The sequence below is a fragment of the Mesocricetus auratus genome, unplaced genomic scaffold, assembly GCF_017639785.1.
Source record: "Mesocricetus auratus isolate SY011 unplaced genomic scaffold, BCM_Maur_2.0 Super-Scaffold_100676, whole genome shotgun sequence".
Taxonomy (NCBI): domain Eukaryota; kingdom Metazoa; phylum Chordata; class Mammalia; order Rodentia; family Cricetidae; genus Mesocricetus; species Mesocricetus auratus.
The window spans coordinates 39,094,894-39,118,384 of NW_024429266.1; the positions used below are offsets into that span (position 1 = coordinate 39,094,894).

Below are 23,491 nucleotides of genomic sequence, written 5' to 3' on the forward strand. Positions count from 1 at the left end.
AATGTGGCTATTTCTGGTACTAGACAGAGGGAAGTTCTCCTTTTGAAGGGACCTTGAGTATTGGCAGTCTAACTTCACGTGGGAAAAGCCCTGGTATGTTCCCCAGGTTGTCTAAAAAGAATCTCATTGATGATTGCGAGCAGGAGCTTTGTGGGACACTGCCTCTATTCACCGGAGTTGTTAACTCAGGATGGGCTCAGCACAAGACCCCTGCAGTTCCTCCTGCCATCTGCTGGGTGGAACTGTGTTGCTGGAGTGGCCCTGCCGTGGTCACTGTGAGCAGATTTTGAATTCTTCAATTGAGAGAGTGACTGAGGCCCCTGTAACCACAGTGTATGGACATTACAAAAGGTATGTGAGAGAAACTCTAAAAATGCTAGTATCCAGGGCTGGGGGGTGTGGCCTGGTAGAAGAGCAATCATCTAATATGTGGGGCCCTGGACTCAATCCTCAGCATAGCAAAATTCCCCAGCACCAACGAATGGAAAATCTAGTATCCACCATCCAACTTCTGAGGTAAAACTCATCTTCAAATCCCCATAAAGATTATAGCATATTTATAGTCATTGCTAACATTCATTTGAACTAAATCTGACAGTGTTAAGAATGACTGGGAATAAGGGAGTGTGTAGTTGCTTTGTATTAGCATTGTTGTCCCTTATGAACATGTGAATGATGTCAGAGTTGGTAATATTAGGTTCATTCATGTGTCTGAAGTCTGGAGAGTATTTCTTTCCTGTGTTGGTTGCTCTAGATCTTGTCAGTGAATCTCTGTGGTAGCTAATCCCAGATTTCACCATACCAGGTGAATCTTTCCCAAGGGCACTCAGGAGGCTGAGGCACTGAGTGCAAGGACACACACACACACACACACACACACACACACACACACACACACACACACACACACACAGAGTTCAATGTCATAGAAAATGAAATGACAGCACCCTTCATCTTTGCTCTTATTCCCAGAGCTATGGGAAAATGTCTCTACCATTGAAATATTGCTGTGTGTGGCCAAGTTATCTTCAGGCCTGCTTTTCTTATTTGTATTTTGTAAATAAGGGAAGTCAAAGGAAAGGATGGGTGTCCTAGTTTGCTTTCTGTTGCTGTGATTAAGACCATAACCAAAAACAACCTGAGGAAGAAAAGGTTTGCTTCAACTTATATTTGCAGTCTGTTACTGAGGGAAGCCAGATCTGGAACCTGGAGGCAGGAGCTGTTGCAGAGGTCATGGAGGAGTGCTACTTACCGGTTTCCTCTCCATAACTTGCTCAGCCTGCTTCCTTGTATCACCCATGACCACATGCCCCGGGGTGACACTGTTCCCAGTGAACTGGACCTTCCCACACCAATCGTTAATCAAGAAAATGTTCTCCAGACTTGCCTACAGGCCAATATTTTATGGAAATATTTTCTTAGTTAGGATGATTCCCTCTTCCCAGATATGTCTGGGTTTGTGCTAAATTGACAAAATCCAACCAGCATAAAGGGGACAGGGCTGTGTCAGATCCAGGCAGATGGAGCAAGGAGGAAAGTCCCTCTGACATTTGCTTCACTGAGCACACACTGCAGGTGTTTCTTCATCAGTCCAGGTGGTTCTCAGGTACCATCCTGCACTCTCCTGTGGAATTTATTATTACAACAATACTGACAGACCTACAGAGGCATTTTGTAGTAGAACACACGAATTGTAGAGTATCTCTTCTCACCCTGGAAAGCCTGACACTGAACCAGAAGTTAATAGTTGCTCATTGAGTTCATTTGGTTAGACACTAGGAAATAGGTTTTGGGTTGTAAATATCACATGGTCTTCCTATGGGAATCATTGTGTGGTCCACAGCTGACCCTCAACCAAATGGAGAAGGCCTCTTGGTGGTAGTAGTGGGGAGATGTTATTAGAAATGCAGAATCAAAAGCCTAACCGTGCTATCATTTGGAAATAACTGTTCCAACCTCATGTTTAACTTCATCTTCTTGAATAGTTTTATGTAGCTTCTGTAGATCAATTCTGTTTTTGGTTGATCCTGGCCTTTTGTTAAAATCTTGGAGTGCCATTCGTAAGTTTTATGCTCGGAACTAAATATGGCTAGTTCTGATTACTGGTTTATTGATCGTCTTGCCTCCTACAAGATCTTTTCCTCCAAATCAAGACATTCTCTCCCAGAGAGATAAGAGAGGTTTAGGATTCTGAGGAGGCTGGAGAAGATTACAAGACTGGTGAAGATTAGAGAGTTGTGGTTGACAAGGAGATCATCATGGAGCTGTCTGAAGCATGGCTGGGGTGCTGCAGCGCACCCTTAATGAGTCTTCAGCCATGCCGGGGTGGGCTCTTTGTCAGCCCTACACCTGTAAGTAACCTGATTCCCGCGCTCCTGTAAATAACCACAACAAATTCTTTGGTTCACCAACCTGGACTTGGGCAGAATCATTTCTTTGGGGTGAAGAGATACTTGTCCACATCTGCCCGGGAGAGAGCATTGGAAGACTCTTCTTAACTCTGTGTGGAGGGGGAGCAAAGCTCTGTGCTTCCATTGTTTCATTTTTCAGCCCTTGAATATTATGCTTGTTAGGTCAGAGGTGCATTTGATGAAGATGAATACAGCTTGAGCAATATCGCCATGAGAACTATAATGCTTCTCCCCACAGCCCAGAGTCTTGCTCGGGATTAGAAGTTAGTTATGAACTTGGCCGTGTGAGTGGTTTTGTGTGTTTGTTTCATATTCTTGGAATGATCATTTACAAATAGTGGTTCCCACTGGGCATGGAAATTCTAGTTTCTGAGCATGGGTCAAGTTTGGGTTAGTGGACTAGAGAGGGACATGTGCCAACAAAGGGGCTTTATGTGTTTAAGCACACTCACCTGGCAGACAGGAGGCAAGAGCCTTCTGGCTTTGCTAATTGACTTTGAGGAATCATTTAGCCTTCTTGTCTTTAGGCCTAATGAGTAGAACAGATTCAGACTTCAGAGCACATGCCAGCCTCTTAAGAAACTCACTGAAGTGACAGTCCATCACCTTTAGCAGCTGGTGAGTCTCTGTGGCAGGAGCCCTGGGATGGAAACCAGCAACATGTCCATGTTGCATGTTCTTTTCTAATAGAGCATGGACTGTGGCCCACATGGTCACAAACATATGGTGTGGGTCAGCACTTTCCTAACTGCGGGAGTAACCCACTAATGGTCTTGAGTTTCATTTAGTAGAAATTGGAAAGCCATTTAAATATTGAACAAGAGAAGAGAAAGTACCAGAAGTATCAAGGAGTGAAGAGTAGCTAAGTTAGAAAGGTTCCGTGTGTTTTTTAGGTACTTGGTTATACTCACACATGCTGGCTGGAAAACACCATCCTGCCTCCTCACTTCCAGGCAACTTGAACAAATAGGACACTGGGAGCTAGTCTTGCTCTCGAAACTCTGGTTCTTTGAGGAGGGTGAACTTACATGGCATAGGTTTTAGTGCTGATGGTGCAACCTGAACTGTCATAGGATGAGTGTGTTGATTTCACAATTGTAAGGGCAAGGTTGTTCTCTCTATCGTAACATGGAGGAAGAAGACCATTCCTAAGTCCATTACTCAGGAGCACACATTAAAATCTGTCCCTGCATGGTTTTATTTATTCATTGCCAGCTGCAGTTGAGAGTAAGTGGAAAGTTCCAGGAATAAACAAGCTGTGATTTACAAGTATGTGCCATTCTGATTAGTGTGCTAAAATAGTGTGCCATCTTGTTCCGTTCCACTGGAATATGAATGAACCGTTTGTCCAGCGTATCCATACTGTATAGTCTACTCACCTGATAATTATTTAGTAGCCTTGCAGTTGTCAAATCAATGGTGTGGACTAGTTATCCTAAGTATATACTGTTGAAAACACTTTATTGTAGATATTACCTTTTGGGAAAAAAGCCATGGTTCATACACTCTGACTTAGATATAGTTTGTCTCCCAAAAGTTCATGTCTTAGAAGCATGCTCACCACTGTAGCAGTGTTGAAGTGAGGGGTTTTAAGGTAGGCCTGGAGAAGGCTAATTAGGTTTTGAAGGACTTGTCCTCAAAGGTTAATGCTGGGCTTGCATATGAGCTACTTTTCTTAAGAGTATATTGTTTTAAGGTGACATGGTTGGGGAGAGATGCTTAATGGCTAAGAGCACTTGGTGCTCCCGTGGGAATCTGGGTTCAGTTTCTGGCACCCACATGGTGGCTCACAACCTTCTGTAACTCCAGTTCCAGGATACCTGACACCTTATTTTGGCTTCCATAACTGACATAAGACACAAAAGAGGTGCACATATGTTCATACCGAAAAATAAAATAAATAAATATAAAAAATTAACGTGCTTGGCTTCTTGTCTTACCGTAATGCAGTTGAGTGGGATTGGGGACAGGCCAGGATGCTAACTTATGCTCTTAGACTTCTAGTGCTGTGAGCTAAATAATCTTTATAAACTATTCAGCTTCAAGTGTTTTGTTATAACAACAGAAAATGGACTAGTATAAGTAGTTCAGGCATACACTGGACATCTTGGAATATATTTACTGAAGAGGAGGGGGTCACTGTAATAGGAATCCCAGTTCCTCTTCTACTTATTTAAAATACATCCCAGACCAGAAAGATTGCCAGGGAGAAACTAAATCTTCACAGAAACAAAATAATTTTCCTAAAGAGATTGCCAGTTGAAAAGAATCTAGATAGTTACTCCCCATGAACTAATGTATCCCTCTCTTTGCTGGTATTTGTTCAATAAATATTTTTTGGGTGAAGGTTCTGTCATGTCACTTCAAATATTTAAGTAAGACTTGTATTTATTCCAAAATCTTTGGAGATTCTTCAAAGAATCATATTTTAATGTTTTTCCCCATCAAGCGGGTGATGAGAACTACAATTAAAAAAGAATGAAGTCTGTGGAAATTAGCCGATTTGCTAGACTAAGGAGAAAGTAGGCTGAAGTCATTGATTCAACTTTATTCATCTGCATGTTTATCTCAGTGGCAAATACCTTCCTCATGCCTTCAGAGATTTTGTACTAATTCTGAAGAAAGGCCTTGTTATTATGTAAAAACAAACCAAACCCAGGCACATTCATCACCCTGTATATGTGGAACTCCTCTTTAGAATTGCCCTTCTAAGTGAGATTATGATCTGCAGGAGAAAACCAGTTTCATGACTTCAGGGTTACACCTCATTTTTATGAAATACAGCATTACTCAATGTGATTACCTATCCCGTTTGGCAAGCTTGGTTCTGCATGCCTGCTGGTTGCTTCTCTGCGTTCAGTCCTTCAGAAGATGACAGATTGCAGCCTCTGGGCTGTTGGGGTGCCATGGGAGCTCAGAAGGTGCCATAGCAGAAAGATTTAGTACATCAGGTTAGTCTTTCTTGACTTCTGGTAGAAGTGCCAGGTTCCAGAGATGACCATGAAGACACTGAAATGGAAAATTGTTGAAGTGTGTTGAGTGTAAAGCAAAAATTATTCACTCCCAAGCTCATAATTTGATTAGTGGTTGTCAGTGAAATGCCTGAAAGCTGAGGGGCTAAAGTTTAGCCAGACAAAGAGTTGGGTGGTCTCCTCTGATTCCACAAGTGTGTGTGTGTGTGCGCGCACTCATGCACATGTGCCTGTGTCTGTACTTGCACTCATGTGTGTAAGCCAGTTGATTGGTGCTCTGCCTTCAGTGTTTTGGGCTCAGTGATGCATGAAGGAAGGGTGACTGCCTGGGCAAGGCGGGGCATGCCCCATGTGAAGTGGATTACTGTCACAGCACTTTGACGTGAGGAGAAAAGCTGCATATAAAGAATATGGCCTTTGCTGCCATCAGGGAAAAAAAAAACAGTCAAAATATAGAGCTGCTTCCATAGCAACAATGCTATTTTTTAAGTATAGTTAGATCCTAAGTAGGCCCTTCCCACAAAGACACTCATGTGTCAGGACAACGCTGACAGTGGTTGCAGTTGGGGAAGGCTTTTAATTAGCCTTTTTTCCCTAAGGACAGCCTGTTTGTTTTATATTAAAAATTTACAAATTATAGATCTCAAATTGTTATTATGATTAAAACTACTTAGTAGGGATTTAAAATTGGGGGGGGTTAACAGTTACCAGAAAAGGAATTTTTGTCATTTATGTGTAATCTAATTTTAGATCTTGAGACTCAAAACAGAGATTTAATAAGCAAGATGGAAACCAGTTAGCCATGTATGAGATGTTTCATCAAAACCAGGCAATTTCTAATGTTGAAATGTTAGTTTCTCCCTTAACCTTGGCACCTAGTTTGTGAGATGGCCACCATCTGTCTAGAAGGAGTAAAAATGTAAAAGCAATTATTTTCTTACATGGTGTGTGGGAGAGAAACCATAGATAAATTTAGGTAAAAAGACAAAGTAACCTGTGCTGGAAGAAGGCTAGACCCTGCAGGTGACAAGGCTTGGTCATATGTCTTCTATGGGAACTGACATCCGCTCCTTGGTGTCTACTATCTTTGGTTCAAGAGTTGGGTGAGGTGGCACCAATTACCTCAGGCAGGGCATTCCCAGCCCTGTCTTCATGCCCAACCAAACAAGTAGTAGACTGATTTGTAAGTTTCACTCTCTCTTGAGAGTGGTTGGCCCCTCTGTTGTTCTTGCTCGTAGACTTTGTCTCCTTTGTGTCCAGATGTTGATCAAGACCTTGACCTACCATTGTGATGATGCACAGAAGTGAACTTCCAGTAGAGTTGTAACTTTTTTCTGTTGCTCTGTGGGACCTCCTGGACCCAGCAGTCCTAGTTGAGTTAGGTTTTCTTTGCTGGACTTGTGAACTGGTTGTCACACTTCCTAATGCCAGAAGCCATGGTCAAGAAATAGCCGACTTACTGAGTAACATTTTTTCCTCTTGATAAATTTATAGGCCTCTGTTATTGAATGTCAAGATCTGTCAGGACTACATTAGCTGGGCAGCTTAATGCCAATTTGCAAAGACTAGTAAAGAGGTTAGGAGTTGTCCTCGTCACAGAAAGCCTTTAGGGAGACCAGGGCTGACTTCAGTAGACTGGGCCATCTCTCTTTGTTGTTGTTGGTTTGTCTGTCAGAATGTCAGGATGATTTTACAAGATGACTAGATATTTTATTACAGAAGTACAGCATTAGTCAGGCATGGTACATTCCTATAATTCCAGCTCTATGGAGACCGAGGAAGGAAAATTGCAAGTTCAAGGCTAGTCTGGGCTGTATAGTGTGAACATGTTTCATAAAACAATCAAGAAGAATATGGCTTCTTTTTTGTTATTCTTCCTGTTTGCTTCTTTTTTTTTCAGTGTCTTTTTATTTATTTATTTTATTTTCCAGTTTAAATTTAGATAAGAAACAAGGTTGCTTCACAAGTCAGTTCCAGGTCCCTCTCCCTTTCCCCCCCCTCCTCCCGTGCCCTCCCTCCAACCCCCCCCCCCCTCATTCCCCCAGGGAGGGTGAGGCCCTCCATGGGGGTGTCCATAGTCTGTCATTTCATATAGGGCAGGGCCTAGACCCTTCCCCAAGAGTTCAGGGTGAGAGTGCACCTCACATTGTTCTATGGGAGTCCAAAGTCCGTGTGTATACTTGGGATGGGTACTGATCTGCTGCCCAAGGCTCAATGGATTCCCTAGGCCTCCTCACCTGTTTGCTTCTTTGAGTCCTTCTTTTCTGTCTGTCACTAACTGCATCCAGAGCCTTTTGAAAACATGGCTGTAGGTCTTACTGTTTGGCACTGTTGAAGTTGTGAGTCAGTATTGTAATGAGGGAGGCAAAGTGGGACTCAGCCCTGGGACTGCAGAGAACTCACTTGGGCATTTTCAGTGGTGTATTCTTAGATTATGTAGTCTATTTAGTCTTTGTGAGGCCAGTTTGCTCCTGTGTAAAATGAGGACAATGATGTCTTGTTCATCCACTTTGGTGAAGATGAAATGAAATGTTGATATACCATGACTGGTGCATAGGAAACATTACTAAATGACGGCAGTCAAGTGCTTTGGTACTTCAGTGTCTTTGTTCATTTTTTTCCTTGCTGTGACAAAATAGCCAAGGCAGAGTGATTTAAAGGCAAAGATTTATTTAGCTCATGATTCTCATTGCTGGAAGGTCTAAGCGGTGTGGTGTTGGAGTTTTTTGAGGCTATCCACCAGCTGGTAGAGAGCATGTTTGAGTGCGATGAGTAGGTGCATGTAGAAGAGGCTCAAGAGTTGGGTAACCTTGCTTTAAAAAAAATCCACTCCTGAGTGACCAGTCCAGTCCCACAATAGCCATGACTCACCAGGAAGCACATCAATTATTCTGGAAGGCTCTGAGACCTCTCCAAGTTACCACCTCCCAACATTGCTGTGTTGGGGTGCAGGCTTCCTGCATGAGGACCTTTAGGGAACATCAGATTCCGAGCCATGGCATTTTTAGCAATTCAGTTTTTTTAGGTCGGATTCTGTGGTAGAATATCCAATCACCATTGCCACCCATTCCACAAATATTCATTAAACATTAGCACTCGAGGTTCCACTGGGTGGACAACGCAGACAAACCCCCGGCTTCACTGAGTGTATCTTCCACCTAACTGGGGAAAGCAGGCAATAAGTATGGCAAATTAATGAATTGTGTCATTTTTGAAAGCATTAATACCATGGGGAGAAAGAGAAGCGGGGAGATAGGAGATGAAGATCCAGGGGCTGGAATATGGAGGTGCCCAGGGCTCTGATTTTTGCTCTCAGAGGAAGGGGAAGGGTTACCTGCAGAAGGATGGCATGATCTAACACTTCCATCCCTTTTTGAAATAGCTTTTCCCCCCCACACAAAATACATCCTAATAACAGTTTCCCCTCCCAGTTCTTCTCCCTTCCCCTCCCATCTGGATTCACTCCCTTTGTGTCTCTCATTAGAAAACAAACAGGTATCTAAGAGATAATAATGAGATAAAACATAATAAGACAAAACAAAACCTTAATGCATCAGAATAGGACAAAAAGAAAAAAAAGAGCCCCCAAAAGGCATAAGAAACAGATATAGAGACTCACTCATTTGCAAACTGAGAAATCCCATAAAAATACTAAAGGAAGCCATTGTGTGTGTGTGTGTGTGTGTGTGTGTGTGTGTGTGTGTGTGTATTAAAATAAAAAATAAGAGTAAAAGAAACAAAGGCCTGACATGACATTATGAGACAAAGGACCTCCAAAGATACCCCTGTGCTCGATCTGTTGCTGGCTGTGCAGCCTACCCTTAAGAGTGATCTCTTTTCCCAGTGAGACTCCCTTGGAGAAAACTATTTGCAAGTGCTTATCAGTTGGAGATGGCTTCTGAGTTGGGGATGGGAGCATGCTTCCATTTCTCCGTTCAGCTCTAGGACTCCATCTGGTGCAGACTCATGGAGGTCTGCGCTTGGTGCCTCAGTTTCTGTGATTTCATGTGTGTGTCGACCATGTTGATTTAGAGGGCCTTGTTTCCATGGTGTCCTCCATCCTCACTGGCTCTTACACTCTTTCTGCCTCCTCTTCTGTGGGGCCTTGAGAGGGAGGGATTTGATGGCAACATCCGTTTGGGCCTGAATGTTCCAAGGTCTTTCACTCTCTGCATAATATCTGGCTGTGGGTCTGGATATTTGTTCCCATCTGCTGAAAGGAGGAAGCTTCTCTGATGATAGCTGAGTAAGATACTGATCTATAAGTATAACAGAATATCATTAGGAGTCATTTTATTGCTACTTAATGTTTTTCCTTAGAACAGTAGTATCTGGTTTTCCCCTAGGTCCCTGGGATATCTAGTCTCAGATTCTTGGCTACCCATGTACTATCCGATATAGGTTCCATCTGGTGAAGTGAGTTGGTACTCCCACAAGCTTTGTACCGCCATTGCCCTAGCATTCTTGCAGGCGGGACACCATTGTAAAATGAAGGTAGCATTTCTCCTTTGGTAGCATGCAGAGAACCTTCCTGTACCAAAGACACTAGCATGTAGGGGTGACGCTCTGTGTAGGCACCGGTTTGACCTCCACATTTTCAATGAGTTGTGTAGGTATTGGCTTAAGCAATAGGGGCCCTTTCTGTCAGTTTGTGGAGAGCAACGTATATCTTGGCAAAAGTCTGGGTTGTTTGGGAACTTTCTGGCCAACAACTCAGTTAACTGTGACCCAATTCTAGTATTGGAAGCTTCATTTGGTGACAACAGATGTCCAGGTGGGTCTCTGTTGCCCAATATTTGCTGATTTCATTTAGATCTTCATATATGTTTATATTTTATGAAACTTCTACTGTATTGTGTTTCCATACTACCCCTTAAATGACCCTTAACTTTGCTGTCTCTCCCTGTATTCCCTCCCTCACTCCCCTCTTTGCTCTCCCTCTCCACTTGGTCCTCCTGTTCCAGCCCCTCCATCCATCTGTAACCTTCTAGTCTATATCCCTTCCTTAGGGAAGTCTGTGTGTTGCCCTTCCCCTCTCCCCTTACTCTGTACCTAACCTGTGTGGTTCTACAGATTGTAGCTTGTTTATCTTTGACTTAACAGTTAGTATCCACATATAAGTGAGTGCATACCATATTTGTCTTTCTGGGCCACCTTACACAAGATGACTTTTTCTAGTTCCATCCATTTTCCTGTGAATTTCAAATTTCATTTTTTAACAGCTGAGAAATATTCCATTGTGTAAATATACCACATTTTCTTTGTCTGGTCTTCCGTTGAGGGACATCTAGGTTGCTTACAGTTTGGCGTTTATGAATACAGCAGCAGTGAACATAGTTGAGTAAATGTCTCTGTGTAGTATGAAGTATCTTTTGGATATATGCCCAAGAGTGGTATAGCTGTATCTTGACATAGATCTAGTCACATCTTCTTGAAGAACCATCGTACTGATTTCCATAGTGGCTGTACAAGTTTTCAGTCTCACCAGCAATGAGTGGGTGTTACTCTTTCTTCACATCCTGGCCAGCGTTTGGTCCCTTGGACTCATGCAGTGGAAAGAGAGAACCCATTCCCACAAATTGCCATCTGTCCTCAATACATGAGCTGTGGCAGGTGGGACACATATACGTGCACACACACACACACACACACACACACACACACACACAGTGTATTAAACAACAAGTGGAAGGGACTCCTCAGGGAAATTGTGGAACTGTCCTTTACACTCTGACAGCCAGGATTTAGGCTGTACAGGAGGGATATGTGCTGATTTTGTTTATTTCACCAACAATGTATCTTTGGGGATGAAAAGCTGAAGAGGTTTTGTAGCCTAAAATGACTTTTGAGTTGTTTGTCCAAATTATTTTAGAAGTATTTGTCTTTGTAGCTTCAAGATTAGATGGATACTTCACTTACCCAGCAGGAGTTCATTATTTTGGTTGTGAGATGTTATTAGAGTTAAATTCTCTAGGTCTGGCCAACTGTGAAGTTAGCACCAGGCAGTCATGGGACCACAATGCCAGTCATGTTAAAATGAGACCTGTGATCATGGATAATTTTTACCTAAAGAAAGATAACGTTGTGAAGCCATCTAATTTTAACTGTTAGGAGGAAATGTCCAATTTGTCTTGGGTTTGTCTTCCATTGGCCTTTTTGTTTTTAGCAGCAGTCAGTGCTAGTCTAGCCCCTGGCTTTCTGCCTTTCCCCAAAAATATCTTATTTGGGATTAAAATGCACTTGTATTTTTGTTGTTAAACTGGAGATGTTAAAAATCTGTTAGTGTGGGGTTGGAGAGATGCCTCAGTGCTTAAGAGCAATTGTTGCTCTTCCAGAGGACCTGGGTTTGAGTCCTAGCACCCTTGTGGTGGCTCACAAACATCTGTAACTCCAGTTTCAGTGGATCTAGTGACTGCTTATGGCCTCTGCTGGGCACAGGGTTGTACATGGAACTAGACATACACGCAGGCAAAATACCTACACACAAAATAATTAAAATTTAAAAGTAGGCTAATATATAAAATAACCTTTAATCAATCTCCTTCAGCTACAATTTTCTAAATATTATAAGCTGATAATTAAAAAATGAGATCTGCAGTAAATAAAGATTAGCCAGTGTACAGATAACAATTGAATGATCTGCAGAAAGGATGATTATCTAAGTTTTGGTTAATTTTGTCTTTGCTTTCGTTATTTTGCTTTTTGCCTCATGATTGCAAATTTCTCTATCTGATTGAGCTAGCCGTGTGAGTCACACTTTCACCATTGTTAGGTTTGTTTTCTATGCATTTCCTCTGATGTTATTACTTTTCTCCTTGAATTCATTCATGCATTGTGTTTGATCAAACCAAAGCTTAACCAGGAGAAAAATAAAATTCCTTCAATTCTGTAATGAGAATTCTTCCCACCAGCCTGGTCCCAGAGCCATGTCAACCTCAAATAACACCCAGAGACTCTAATAGTTACAATGCTGTCGGCCAATGTCCAGGGCTTCTCATTGTCTAGTTCTGTCTTAAGTATTAACCCATGACTACTAATATATGTTTCTATAAGGTCTTATCGAGGATGCCAGCCTCATGTGTCCTTTCTTCTTGGGATCACATGGAGACCCTCTACTCCTGACTACATTTCCCAGAATCCTCCTTGACTCCTAGTCCCACCTATCTTGCTTCCCTATTGGCCAATACCCCCAATATCCCCCAAACATCTAGGCCTCCCCACTTTCTCTTATTCATTCTACTTTAATGGGGAATCAAAGAAGCATATGGATCAGTTGCCAGGAAACATGCGCTAGGTGCAGCGCAGGTTCTTTTGGTCATCAGTTCTCTTTTTCTACTAAGGGTCACAGTTCTCAGTAATAAATCAAAGCTTCCTTACCCCGTTGGTCAGAAATCGAAGATGTCAAGTAGGAAGTACTGTTTACAGTGGTACTGCCTGCAGGTTGGAATGCTTTCTAATTTCGGTCTTACAGCAGTCATTAGTATTACAAGTGTGTCTGAACTTGAGCTTGTGAGCACTGTCTGGTGCTTCATAAAATAAAAAAAACTGCCTCATGGATGTAAGATAAGCACCCCAGGAACCCCGTGGAGATCTGTTCACACACTGTGTGCACAAATATGTATATGAGTAAAAGTATGTAAAAGTACCAAGTGCCTTAAATGCTAACCTTGGCAAGAGATGTGCCAGCCAAGCATGTGGGAAGTAGATGGGGAGAGGGAGGGTCTTAGCATCAAATGTATTGGCATTGGATGATGGGAAGTAGATGGGGAGAGGGAGGGTCTTAGCATCAAATGTATTGGCATTGGATGATGGGTAGGATTTCCTGCGTCATGGTTGCTAGAGCGAGTATGTGAGAGGAAAGAGTGAGCACTAGTTCAGGGACAAGGCCGTATGGATGCTGATGACCTCCACTGCCAGACATTTGTCTCCCCGCTCCCCCTTGTCCTTTTATTTGTCTGTCAACCCTTAGTTCAAACCTCACCATGGCCTCCCTGAGGAAGACTTATTATTTGGACATAAAGTGGTCCCCCAGTGACTTATTATGGAGGCTTGGTCCACAATTGGTGGACCTAGTTGTTGAGAGGCATTTACAAGGGCTCTAACTTACAATGGTTGGACCCACTGAGAGAGACATAACTCGATGGTCTGTTACCGGGAGTGATGGAGACTTTGAAGAGGTGGGGCCTAGTTGTGGGAAGGAGGTGCCTGGGGCATGACCTTGGGGCCTCTTCATTTAATGGCTACTATGAGGTGGGTCTTTTTGGCCACACCCTCTGTGTACCATGACGATCTGCCTTACCACAAGCTAAAAGCAGTGAAACCAGCCGGCCACAGACCACAGCCTCTGAGACCATGAGCAAAAAGTAGGTTGTTCCTCCTCTCTACTGTCTCTTGGCTTTTTTTGTCCCATTGTTGAGGATCTGAATACAAAAGGCTACTTGAACTGCATGTGGGTGTTGGAATCAGACCCTCACTTGCTGTGCTCTTGGGCAAGTTACTTAATAGTAAATGAAATTTGTGTCAACACTGCATGGTAGCAGCGTTGTTGTTCTTCATTGTTGCCTTAGTCTTTCATCTCTGTGCTATCCCCATGAGGCAGGAAATACTGTCTGTCTCATTTCACAGACGGAGGGAACTGATGTGCAGAAAGAAACTAGAAAATTGCTTAAAGGCACACAGCAAGACTGTGGCAACCCTGGGAGTTGGACACTGGCACTTTAACTTTAGAAAGGGCACTCTTTACTGTAGCTAGCCTTGTGGTATGATTTTCAGCAGTGCTCGGCACTCAGTGGTGGCTCAGAATTGGAAGGCATGGTGCTCATATTTTCCATTTCTTTCATTTGATTGAGAGCTTTTACTTTTACATTTTTCTTGTGTTGTATTTGATGCAGATTTTGTATATTAGATTGGAAGTGTCTTGAAGACAGAAACTACATATAGCACGGGTCCTCTAGTAGTGCATTAAATGCTTGCTGAATGAGTAAACATATGAATTATTTTGATCCTGTCTTCCAGGCATGCCCTGCTGGGTTTGAAGTCAACCCTTATCATCCATTGCCTTTGTGTCTTATACACATTAGTTATCCCCCCTTAAGTCTCCACTTCCTTGTTTATGTAATAGAGATAATTTATTTATTATGAAAAACAAGGGGATAATGCCTATCAGAGGCTTGACAGAATGTTCGGCATATGATAAGCCAATAGTTCCCATTATTTTAGTGAATTATTGCCAAAAGTTACGTGCTCTCTCATGTTAGATCTCTAACTTGCTGAGATAAAGATTGTTTTCTCATTCAGGAACTTCACATATCACAAGACAGAACTGTGACCAGATATAGAATTCTGTACAGTAAGATACAGTAGACAGAGTTTGGGTAAACTGCAGGAAAAGAGAAGAATAGCACTTTGGTGGGTTTTGACAGATGAATAAAATTCATAAGACAGAGCAGGATAGGGTCCTCAAATGCCTGGATTGCGAATTTAATTGAATAGGGAATGGGAAGTCATCAAAAGTTTCTGAGTAGGAGGCTGACATCAACAGAGCTGCCCTTTAGGGAGATTAATCTGACAAAAATATGTAGGATGAGTTAGTGGGGGAGAGAAGCTAGGAAATAAATACCACATAGACCTTTAGGGGAACCTCCTACACGGGATAGAAATCCACTCTGCAACAGCCCATACAGATGGTCACCCAGCTGATGCCTGAACCACCCAGCAGTGGCAAGTTCACTACCCATCAGACGGCTCCCTCTTTCCTCTTCCTCTCTGCTTTGCTTATCCATCCATTCCCATGATCCATACACCCACCGTTGAAATGTTTCCCGTGTGCCTTAGGAGGCTAGGTCCTAGGAATGTAAAGCTGAATATCATTGCCTTGAAAATCTCAGTCCAGGAGTCATGGCTTGGTTTGGTTTTATTTTCTTGGTTTGTTTGTTTGCTTTTGTCTGTTGTTGAATAACCCTGATGGCTGGAAATTGTTTCTTTTTAGCTTGAGCCTAAATCTGCTCTTTGAGCCTTTGTCTTCTTGGCCCATTTGTTGTTGTTTGTCTTCCTCATTGTGTGCCCTCATCTCATTGCAAGCATCTTTCCTCCAGGGTCACAAACTTGTGTCAGGGAACTTTCTTCTCTGGGAGACTGGCTCCTCTATGACAGCTGCCTACGGCAGACGATTGTAAAATTTAAGAAGCTGAGTGAGGAGCTGAGTGAAGCTTTGGGAGTCATCTGGAACCTCTATCTCAGCCCTCATCACCCTAAGGTAATATTTGAGTCACAAATAAGTTGTGACTTGCCTAAGATCACCCAGCTGCCGAGTGACAAAACTAGGGCAAGAACTCAGGCTTTCCAGTGTCCAGACTTGCAAGGTTCTTAGTCTGTCTGTCTGTCTCACTACCTCTCCCAGATGTTCTAGTTCTACACATTTTTAATGTCTCCCAAAAGTCTGGACGCAAAAGTTGGGTGTTGTATTCTGTTGAGTGTTGTGTGATGTGGTTGTACTCTGATCTAGGTAGAGAACTGAGTTGTTAGAGTTCTAGAGGCCATTAGTGGAATGTTCCAGCTTCATGTGACCCTCTTGCCTGTATATTCTCATTCAGCCTCCCAGTGGCCCTGTGGATTTGTTGGGCCAGTTTCAAGTTGACGAAACTGAACCTCGTAGGAATAAAGTACTTTCTAACCCTTGGCCACAGAGCTAGTGCATGGACATGCTGGGAAGCCCTGATTTCAGTATCAGTCCATCGATACTTCCTAGAGAAGGGCCTTACCAGCATTTCTAACCAATCATAGCGAAGATGCACTTAGTGAAGCATGGTATTTGTGAGCCTGTGTTGAATGGCCAACACCAGATGCTTGCCCTTTGTTCCTCCCAGTGGGGCAGATGTTCTCTGTTCTTTCACCTCTGGAAGAGTTAAAATCTGAACAGAGGACCCTGTCACTTTCATTTAGACGTCACATCATTGGTTCTAAGCATCTCATAGATCCAGAGTGGAGCAAAAACTCTTGAGAGGAACCTGTTTACTTGGCTGCAAGTCTTAGGGCTCTGTCCTTTGTGGGAGGGTGGGGGAAGGGGCCTAGCAACATTCTTAGAAATCAATCAGGATGTGAGATTAAACAGGCCAGTGCGTGTGGAGTGACTTTCAAACCAGCATGAGAGTGCTAATCCTGGGTTCTAAAATAAGAATGAGTCTGCTTTGCCCAGGAGCTCCTGCTGGATGTTTGTCCCCTGTCCCCACCTTCTTCAGGCTTTCTGTGCTGTGAGGAGAGTCCTCCCTCCTCCTCTCCACCACTCATGATGTTACACCAGCCTATGGGGCAAGGCCAGAGGCCACTTTTGAAAAACAACATATTTTCTGGATTAGAATGAACTTTTCTTGTCAGTGCATGTCTGGCAAGCATGTTTACAGCACCGTGGAAGCCCTTATCACAGCTCGGTGAATTTTTGCTTTGCCCAGATGTGCCCCAGCCGGGGATTTCCTTGAGAACACAGTCCACTGGGGTGAAGCCTTACAAACCCCATCTTGCCTGATTCTACAGAGGGGTCAAAGTAAGCTTTGGTTGCATCTGGTGCTAAACATCTCTCACGGAATCACATCCTTGGGAGGCTCTGCTGCCTTCCCTGGCTTCGCCCCCATCAAGATAAAGCTGTTGGAAAGGACAGGGACCAAGGGCAGAGCCGAGGGAAAATGTGGCCCCGAGGAGCGCTTCCTCCACATTATTCCCAGAGCATGAATGAACTTGGTTGCTGTTATGTAACTGTGAACCCTCAGACCTGCGTGCGATCCTTGTCTGTCCATTCTGACTGAAACTGCCAGGACTGCTATATAGGGACTCTCCTCACTGGGGCCCTCTGTCCCCCTGACCTCCCCATCCTCCAGTTTGTCCTGCACACACAGGCAAATGGTCCTTCTCAGAGCCCTTCCTTCAGCTCCAGGCCCTTCAGCTCCAGGCCCATCGCTCTTGGAGCAGGCACATCCCTAGGCTCGGCCTTCTCCACGGCCTATCATGTGGGTACACTATGCTTTGTTCCTGCTTCACAGGCCTTCCTTCCACTCACTGAGCCTGACAAGCTTTTTTCTTCTAGAACTACCTTCTACTAGCTTTTGATTTCTAACCATATCTTGATTCCTGCCACTTGGTGCTATTTAGTTAAGGAAGTCTTCCTGAATGACTTTTCTCACGGTGTCCAGTACTATTCCCTCTGAACACTGATACCGTCTTACAGTAACTGTAAAGAAGTTACAGTTTATTTTGGCTATAGTTCTAAAGGGCTAGATGTCCATAGTGGCAGAGAAGGCATGGCGGGCAGGTGACAAGAGCAGGAAACTGACTGATCATATTTTAGTCACATACAGCAAGCGGTGTAAGCTAACTGTAAATGGTGCAGGCTAAGAATTCTCAAAGCCCATCCCCAGAGATGTATGTCCTCTAGCGAGGCTCACATTCTAAAGGCCCCAGAACCTCCTTAATCAACAACATTAACTGGGGACCAAGTGTTCAGATACATGAGCCGATGTGGGACATTTCTCATTGAAACTACAACACCATCCCTCAGCTCAGGGTTCTATAAGCAAGACACACTGTGTGCTCCTCACACCGTGGGCATGTATCAGTTCCCCGACTCAGGCAACATTGAGGTGCTCCTGTGTGCTAGGCTGACTTACTACCTTGACTTGGGTGCTTCAGACAGGAAAAGGAACCGCTGGGGTGTTACCTTTAGGCCAGCAAGTAAATGTTCCCCCGGGAGTAGAGATGCTGGCTCAGGTATTCAGAGGGCTGCTGGCAAAGGTGTCTCAAGAAGGTCTGTTTGAGCCGAGCTCAGCTCTTAATTTGCTATTCTGTGCTTCAGGTGTCAAGTGGGCCAGACTTTTTCTGCTCACCCACAGCTCTGTCAGAAACAGGATATAAAAGTTAACTTGACATGATATTCTTAGTGAGCCCCTGCTAGTATGGTGTGATTATAAACATCTCTGCTAAAACTCCATTTTAGCTTTGACAGAAACCTGGCCACTACTTCAGTTTCTTATATCTATCCCCATTTGGAAAGAAAGAATGAGAAAAAAAAAAGCTGAAGTATCTTCTTGTGTTTGCAGCTGCCTTTTGAACTCTGTGGATCCCCAAAGATTCCCAGAGAGGCTTGGAGGCCAGGGCAGTCATCTGTCTTCCACTACTTTCCCCTGTTTTTAGATATTTCTTGTTATTTTCTTGTTTCTTTCCACTAGTAAGCCTAGGGGGGTGTTTTTGGGTAAGAAACAGAGTGATGGCATCTGGAAGCCTGGTGTTCTCTTCAGCACCCAGCAGGCTTCTGCTCTCATCTGTTGACAATGTAGTTGACACGAATGAACTTGATGTCTCCTTCCAGCTCTTGCCCCCAGGCGGCTCTACTTCCTGATGTCCCAACCTTCCAGCTCCAAACTGCAGGCTGAGCAACTCTTCCACTTCAGCTCAAGGCTTGCATACATGACCTTCCTTTCCTGTCCTCCGTGATTGGAAAGGTTGGTTTGTTGCCTTTCTTACCCTTCGTCCTTCTAGCCTCTTCCTCATAGATTTAGCTTATCTTGGGCGTGACCACCCTAATTTGGACAGACTGGGACTGTACTTGGAACTGACTTTGTCCACTCTGAGGCTCACTGACTGTATTGGTATGCCCATGTTTAAATTTGGCTCTAGCTGTTAGGCTGTTTGGTAGGACATTTTACCTTTCTGGGTTTCACCTCACTTTCTATAAAATGAAAACAATGATAGATCTCACTTCTGTGGATGCTGTGACGTATCAGTCGCTCGGCGTTTAGTAATTTATTTCTGGTGAGCGAGACTGTTCAACATTAACCCCTCTAAATATTTGTCTCTTCAAATCTCAACCATTGAAAAGTACCCCAGCAGACTTACAATGAATTTTTTATCTTTTTCATCACCATCTAGGTAACTATGGTTGAAATTTTGCAGGGCAACACATTTTCTACTTGAAGAGAAACTTGATTGCAGTGGGCAGCTTTAGAAGGAAAACTTTAGATGGAAACCAGGGCCCAGAAGGAAAGATTCTTTTTCTAAGTGGTCCAAGAGACATGATCAGAGCAGCTGCAGATGAGGAAGGAAAATAAATACATTGCTTCAACAAAGCTAGCCATACCTCATGTGTCAGAATTAATAATGCATATACACACATTTAACTACATGAGCACTGGGTTGTGTTAGTATTTCCCAGGCATCCAAGTAAGAATTCATTTTTGTTGCTTTGAGACAGGGTCTCATTGAACCCAAGCTGATCTTGATTTCTTATATAGCCAGGGCTGGCCTTGAGCTTCTTGTTATCCTGTGTTCTGGCTGCTGCTCGTTCCAATATTCATTTGTGTCTGGAGATAATTGTTCTAAGGACATAGATCCAAGGACTTAGATCTTAGGACATAGATCTGAGGACATAGATCTAAGGACACAGATGTTTCTGTTGGTTCCTGAGAAGCCCTTGGTCTGCTGGCCTGTGCCCTGAGTAGATAAAATAGGTAGACAGAGACAAAGTAACAGGATCTGAGCAAAACGAAGTGTGAGAGAGATCTGTTTTGTTATTAGGGTGTCACAAGCAGAGGGCCAGTTAGGGAAGAGGACTGTGAGTAGGGTTGTGATCACTGTACGGTTAGGTCTGCCCTCTTTAGGTGTTTGCCTCACCTAGGTCCCTCCATATCTGCTCTCAGTGACTCCAGACAATATAGTGACTCAGTTGTTCACCAGACATATCTTAAACACTCATTGAGTGCCCAACCCGGATGAATTTGATGCCCATTAAGTCTCGAGGAGCTCATAGTCCATTTCTTTTCTGTTTTTAAGGCCCACTCATAACGGTGGCCTCTAAGCTGCGGACACAGGGAGAGTAAAGAAGATCTGGAGCCACAGAACCCAGGCATCTGGCTCCTCTGGAGTTAAACATGCTGATCACATCCCTCTCTTCTTCCCATGCTGACTTCGGTCACAGGAAAGTTCTTTGCATTTGCAAATGACATAATTTTTTTCTTAAAAAAAGAATCTATGAAGGTTTCCAATTCTAAAATTCTGTGATTATATGATTCTAAATTAATTTAGGAAAGTAGGCAGACAGTTTTGAATGTGTTTCCATGGACACTGGATGTCGTGTTGAGGTGTCTGCTTAGTCACATTTGTTGCCATCTGTCATCAGAGAATTGCTGGATTTTGGTCTGAGGGCAATTCAAGGCACTGATGGGGATCTGCTGTGCTAATATTCAGCTGAAATATTAGAATGTTCCAGCAGCTTAGCATAACCGTCAGACAGTGTTAAGCTTGGCAGGCAATGTTTAGTATACCAAAAAAAGTCATAAATAAGTTTTTACTTACAGTAGAAAATAAATCTTAGTGTGAGAATATCCAATAGGATCTGTTTTAGGATATACTTATACTTAAAACATTATCTACCATTAATACACTCATTATTCAAATTAACTGGAGGGTGTGTGTGTGTGTGTGTGTGTGTGTGTGTGTGTGTGTGTGTGTGTGTGAAATTTGACAACCCTAAGCAGCACTGGTCTATAATGTGTGACCTCGTGAATGTCTGTCACATAATAAGGAACTTTCCAGTCAGCTCTAGTGGGTTCCTCCTTACCAAGCTCCTCCTACTCAGAGGAATTGCTAATGATAATTCAGGTGTGATATATCTCAGTGTTCGTAGGGATTTAATGTTTCTTTTTTCTGTTACTGCTGATGAGGTGACAATCCTTTCATTAAAATGACCATAAACATAATATATATCTTAATTATTAGTCAGTTATTTATGGTATTGAAACGCAGATCTTTAAAACAATATTTGGTGAAGTTTGAGTTTAATTTCTGGATGCTTCTTGGCTTTGTGTTTCTTATCTGAGAAAACAGGTCTGAATTTATAGGGGTCAGTACCTGTTAACTGAACTATGTCCCTCAAATAGTGTTCTGCAGTTCATCTTTGATTCTCATCATTTCTTCTTTTAAGATATGGTGTGTGTGTGTGTAAGAAGAGAAAATACAGCCCCATGTCTTTGCAAAATTTATAGGCTTTTGGTGATTTAAGGTATGCACTTAAGTCCTGCATGGAAAATATGAGAGGTTTGCCAAATCCTTGAGGTAATTAGGAAATTCCCCATTTCTGCTTTTGCTACATTTAGTGATGAGAACAAAAATCTTGAGTACAAGTTTGGTGTTTTCATGATCATAGTTGATGTCCAAAGGCAGGGTCTAGAATCCTTATTTTTTTAAGCCTTCACTAAACCTCAGAACTCCTGCAGGCTCATTGCAATTTAAGGCAGACCACAAAGTGTGTGCTACTTTCCGGTCAAGTCTGAAGGGTGATGAGCAACAGGTGCTATCGTTTTCATGTTTCTTCTTGACTTCTACTGGTATCACAGGTCATGGCTCTTCTGGTGGCAAGGGTGGAGTGCGTCTGTATGCGTGATGGTCACTCATGGTCTTGATTCACTCACTCTGTAAACATTCAGTTGAATACATCCCAGTGACAGACGCTCATCTCTGGGTTGGGAATATAGCTGAGAACAACACAGAGTGTCCTTGGTTTGGTGGGATACCTTGTCCTAAGAGTGAATGGTAGCCATAACCAAAGAAGGACTATTTCCATATAAACATTTCAGGCACTGGTAAGTGCTGTAAAGTCAACAAACAGGGGCAGTAGATTGTGTGGCCCAGTTGCTAGGCATGTACCTTGGAAGCTCCTTCTAAACCAGGAGTGTTTGTTTGTTTGTTTTGACCTGGAGGGTAGGGAAAAGTCAGCTGTGGAAAATTGACTTCCCAGAGCCTCTTTTGCCCATGATGGAAAAGAGGAGACTAGATGGGGGTGTGGCAGTGGATCCACTTGAATTTTTTTGTCCTGAAGACCAACCTCACCGTGGACGGGACTTCAATAACCTCCTCCCTCTCCACTACACACAACCACGTACATGCATTGCAGGTTACAAATACTGTCCTGTAAACATAAAAGTGATTTGGTATTTGCATGAAGCTTACTCTAAAGGGAACAGAGGGAATTGGCCTGCAGTATGAAATCAAGGCTCTTGTTCTAGTCATGTAAACAACAGGGGTAAAGAAGGAAATCTTTGTCTGACAAGAGGGTTCTCCCACACCTTCCCTTGGCTCGCCTCACCTCTTCTCTGAACTTTCTCTGTTTGGTTCCTCTGACTTGGGAACCTTTCCCCCTGATATCACACCCTGAGTGTAAAGAGTGAGCAGCTGTGGGTGAAGGTGGACAGGAGACATGGGGGTGTCAGGCGGCATGGGTGCTTGCTCGATGGGGCTAGTGGGAACTTCCATGTGGTCTACAACACTAGCACCCTGTTATGAACTTTCTCCAGTGATCAAAATGAGAACGGGCTGGAGAGACGGTTTAACAAGCCAAGGTACTTTCCACCAAGCCTAACAACCTGAGTTTTAACCGTTGGAACCCATATGGTAGAAGGAGAGAACTACCTCCCTCAAGTTGACCTCTGATGAAATGATTGTTCATGTGCAAGTATATATGTACACAATGTAAATAAGTGCCTGTATTTTAACACTTAAACTCAAGTAAAAGGAGGTTAGAGTTCACATTCTCAGTAGCTTTAGGTGTGACTTTTACTCCAGATCAGTGAGACATAGGGCTTTGTTCATTTCCACGCTCTGTACTTGCTGGCTTACGGGGGATGCCACCCCGAGAAGCCAGTTTTATTTTCCGGTTGTGCTGGGAATTCAAGAGTTGGAAGTGGTCTCAGGGCTTCTGTAATCACCGAGGAGAGCCCTTACCTTTCTCTTTTTGGATGCCGTGGTACTGGAAGGGCAGATGTGTGGCCCTTTCTGCTCCCCAGTTTCATGCTTTAGTTTTTGCCTCACAGCAGAAGGAAAGTAGTTATCCTGCAAGATGTATCGAGCAAGTGAGCAAGATTGCTCAAAGCCCGGCATAGACTGGCCTTCAGGACTAGGGTACATGCTGGGGAGGGTGATATGTCAACACAGCCCTTGATCGGAAGCACTGATGAGACACACCCCTTTATTAGATTGTGCACCCTTTAAGGACAAGGGCTGTGCTTTGTCTGTTCTTGAATACCTCTGTGCTATAAAAAATATGCAGCAGTCAACTTATAAAGAGAGTTA

At 43.3% G+C, this 23,491-nt stretch overlaps 1 protein-coding gene across 5 annotated transcripts in view; it reads left to right on the forward strand.

Moving 5' to 3' along the window:
- The window catches only part of CUNH1orf21 (chromosome unknown C1orf21 homolog), a 193,773-nt gene that overhangs the window by 23,642 nt on the left and 146,640 nt on the right, over positions 1-23,491 (forward strand). The window contains exon 2 of one of the 5 annotated variants that reach the window (XM_040738970.1): positions 15,478-15,638. The exons of 3 other annotated variants lie outside the window; for them this stretch is intronic. The gene's annotated coding sequence lies outside the window, so the exon portion shown is untranslated. Of the gene's footprint in view, positions 1-13,243; positions 13,747-15,477; positions 15,639-23,491 lie in introns of those variants that run through there. One more of the 5 variants, XM_040738973.1, reaches the window with a different exon arrangement.